This window comes from Phascolarctos cinereus, unplaced genomic scaffold (assembly GCF_003287225.1).
Source record: "Phascolarctos cinereus isolate Bilbo 61053 unplaced genomic scaffold, phaCin_HiC Scaffold_18;HRSCAF=501, whole genome shotgun sequence".
NCBI lineage: Eukaryota > Metazoa > Chordata > Mammalia > Diprotodontia > Phascolarctidae > Phascolarctos > Phascolarctos cinereus.
In genome coordinates this window covers 124,376-128,209 of record NW_027555502.1, presented here as the reverse complement: position 1 = coordinate 128,209, position 3,834 = coordinate 124,376, and the positions used below count along the sequence as shown (strand labels likewise).

At 53.1% G+C, this 3,834-nt stretch overlaps 1 long non-coding RNA gene across 1 annotated transcript; it reads left to right on the top strand.

The window, feature by feature from the left end:
- Positions 1 to 179: 179 nt before the first annotated feature.
- Positions 180 to 1,909, top strand: LOC144456416 (uncharacterized; the record flags this gene model as incomplete). Its single annotated transcript, XR_013485553.1, has 3 exons — positions 180 to 286; positions 440 to 595; positions 1,739 to 1,909. It is a non-coding gene; the product is annotated as an uncharacterized LOC144456416 (long non-coding RNA).
- Positions 1,910 to 3,834: the final 1,925 nt, after the last annotated feature.

Sequence of the window (3,834 nt, the reverse complement as noted above, 5' to 3'; positions counted from 1 at the left end):
TCTGGATGGCCCTTAGGAGAGGGAGGATTCAAATTAAGATGTCCCTTCTTGGCCAGGTCAGTTAGGAGGGCTGATGCCTGGGCAGTACCTCCTCACCTTGAGGGTTGCCTTAGGCCATCTCTGTCTCCTCCCAGACCTTTGGGTGCCTCTCTCCCCTTCTCTCCTTGTTGCTCTTTCAGGGGCCAGCATTGTCAGTAGCCACTCGTCAGAGACCTATGGCATCAGGACGGAGTGGTTTGGCATCCCATTTTGACGCTATTTCCAGTCCCCAAGAGTCATCTTCCAGGTAGTGCTGAACAAAGATCCCCCAGCTTGGCTCTCTATGTGCCATCTTCCCACCCTCCTCTGTGGGGGTTGTGCTCTTAAGGCAGAGTGGCCCCACGATTGGGACCTATTCCATCTGCTGCCTCCTTTCACCAGACTTGTCTTGTGCCCACAGCCAGAAGTCCACCCTGGCAACTGCTGGGCATTCAGGGGCCGCCAGGGCTTTGTCGTGGTGCGCTTGTCTGCCCACATCCAGCTCACTGCTGTCACCTTGGAGGACCTGTCCCCAACCGCTGACATCCCCAGTTCCCCAGAGGACTTTGTCATCACGGTAAGTATGTGAGCCTCGCAGCTCTCCTTTCTAGAGTGTGAGAAAGTAATTTCTTAACAGCAGCATTGCCAGGTGAGGAATGCAAGGGTATGCCAATTTTACACGTGTTGCATTGAGGCTGGTCTCCTGACTCCAGACCCAGCCCTTCTGCTCCTCCCCCTCTTAGTCAAGAGGAGCCAAGAAAGGACAATGACAGCAGTCAGAACAGCCAAGATGACCATGCTACCTTAGGGTCCTCTTTGACAGCAAGTTGCCTCCCTGGCCAGGTGTGTCATGGTGGAGCTGTTCGGGGATGGTGATCACCATCCCCTACATAGTCACCCCTCAGGGCAGAATAGGAGCATCCACCTGAGGAGATTTTGAGAGAAAAGAGGGAGGCAGAGCAGAAGGTGTCAAATGGAGGGAAGGGAGCCACTTTAGGATCCCAATCCAGATTCAGATGAAGAAACTGAGGCTCACACGCTGAAGGGGTTTGTGCTAAGACATTCAGCAGCTTTGGGAAGAGGCTGAGAAGAAGGCCAAGGCCTTGGAGGGCAAAGGCTCTGTCCATTGAAGTAGTGAGAAAGATTCTAGCAGGTGAGGGGATTAAGGAAGGCAACATCAAAGTGGATTGTGTTTGCTCCTCTTCCGCCTCCCCAGTATTTCCTGCTTTGTCTGCCTCCTCCTGTCCCTGCAGAGACTCATTTGGATTCTTGTCCTACCAGCATTACCTTTCCCGCACCCCACACCCAGCCATCCATTTGTCTATCCCTCCATTCCCCTTGTTTTACCTTCTGTGCAGGGGCTCAGTGAAAATTCTCAGGTGGAGGGGGTGGCGCTTGGGCACTTCACTTATGATAATGCTGGGGAGACCATTCAGACGTTCTATTTTCAGTTATGGAGGGCCAGTCCCACTACAGTCCCCCAGTAACCCAGGAAGGCTGGTGATCTGGAGGACAGGATCACTGGTCACAGGGATGCTGTGGTTTTGCAGTGGTTGCAGTGGGAGCCAGGGTCTCGTGGGTCTGATTGGAAACTGAAGGATAAGCTTGGGGCTGAATTCAGCCACTACTCTTTGAAGGAAGCTTGGGGCACAAGGGCTGTGCGGCAGGGCACCACCAAGGGATCTCAGGCCTTCCTCACCCCACTCTCTTCTTCCCACAGGGCAACAACACAGCCCCATACAAGCTGATAGAGCTGCGAATCATCAGCAACTGGGGTAACCCTCAGTATACCTGTATTTACCACTTCAGGGTCTGTGGGAAGCATGCCACTTAGCCCCTGCCCACCCTGTTGCCTTCACCCCTTCCTCCTTCAGCCACCAGCAAGCAGCTCTCCCACTCCTCCTCCCTGTCCCCGCTTCATCTCTTCTGGACACTGTGCCTTCTGGGGAGAGAGACAAAACCTCTGCGGAGCCCTCTTGCCCCACCAGGCCCACTTAGATATGGATAAGACAACCAGCTGGGCCTTTGTTTCCGACAAGGCCAACAACCTGGATTTGGGGGAAGTTTTACGACAAGATCACCTGCAGTGGCATTTAGAAACAGCATGTCAGCATGGGGTGTAGCCATGGCTAGGTAGCCCCTTGTACCCACTGGGGCTTCATTTAGACTGGACTGGAAGGTTTCTAGTGTGTGGAAAGGCAGTATTATTAGATAGAGCGTGAGTCATGTGTTAGATAGTGCTGAAAGGGAAGAGCGCTCAGAGTGCAGCCAGGGGCCATGGGGAGAGGGCCTTCCCTTATGCTACTGCTACCAGGTTTCTCCTGCCTACCCTCAGGGACCCAGACACTCTCCTTCTCCACTTTAGCCATTCCTTCTTCAACCTCCTGACATGGAGCTCAGTCACTGTGGTCTCTCCTTTGGGACCATCAGCTTCAGTTTTTATGGCTATGGTGGGGAGGAGACTGGCCAAGAGCCTGTGGAGAAGGGCCCTTCCCTGGTCTCTTGCAGGGTGGGCATTGAATCAAACCTCCCCTGTATCCCCGAGGTGCACCTGACATGGCCCCGGTGCCTCTGCAGGGAAAGGGGGCATTGGAGGCTCATCAGCCTCTTACTCTGACCTCTGAATCTAGTTCCTTTTGGGCTTGGTTAACATATGGGCAGGTGTTAAGTTTAGGAGGATAGGGTTTGGGGTGGGGGAGATTTTTGGAGTTAAGGCTGGTATGCGAGAGGGAGGGCAAATTTTTTGGCCCTCTTGGCCCGAGATTATTATGTATATAGATAGAGATATTTCTGTTTGTACATAGATGTAGTTCACAGCTCTTTTTTTTTATCAAGTAGAACAGCTAAGGGCTTCATTCCTGGGTGCCTCCCTGTAGGCACAGGGTTAAATTCACTGTAGCCCCAGCTTGGAGGATGGTGGGTGCACCCATCAAGCACTGATGCCCACAATGTCATCGCAGCCCTTTCTGCCTCTTACCATCACGGAGGAAGGCAGCTGTTCACACCACAGGGCTGGCCACTGGGTCCTGAAGCCAGCAGAGGGGCCCACTCTTTTGTAGGTTTCAGGGACCAGCAGCAGTAGGTGTGGGGTGACCCCAGCTGCCCCTCCACCCAGTCTTCTCCCTCTGCTTTTGTCTCCTCCCCAGGAAGCTGGCATCTCAGCAGTCCCACAGAGGAACCTCCAGATGGAGGCTTAGCTCTTCCCCATCACAAAGATTCCTGTTGAATTCTCTAGCATTATTTTGTAATGGATAGATTCTGATTCATGTCTAGGCAAAACTCAATTTTCTGTTGGATCTACGTTTGCTTCTCATGTACCTTCACAGGGATGTTGCTCTTGAAGCCACCTGCTTGAGTAGTGGGGTAAAAGGGGCAGGATTTTGGTGGAAATCGTATGTTCAAAGGGCAGCTTCTCTTCTGCTGAGTGAGTCCTGCGGGGGGAGTGCCCTGGGCAGTAGAGGGAGCCAAGCCCAAGCCCTGTCTTGGAGAATGAGAGCTGGAGAGGGGGTTAGAGGATTCCAAGGAGGTGGAGCATTTGCCCTAGATCACGGGTATCCACTGACAAAGTCAGAATGGAAAGGGCCCCTGGGGCATCAGAGTCTTGATTCCCAGACAAGAGCAGGCTGCTGGGAAATTGTTAGAAGGAAGCAAGTGCCTTGCAGATGGGAATTCCCCATCCCGAGGCTGGAATCTCAGTGTCAGAGCATCCCCTCAGGACAGCCTGTTCCTTAGGCTGTTGAAAATATTCTTCCTTTAGAGCAGAATTGTGGCCAGCCATAGCTTGACCACACGGGCCCCAGGATGCCTGTAGGAGAG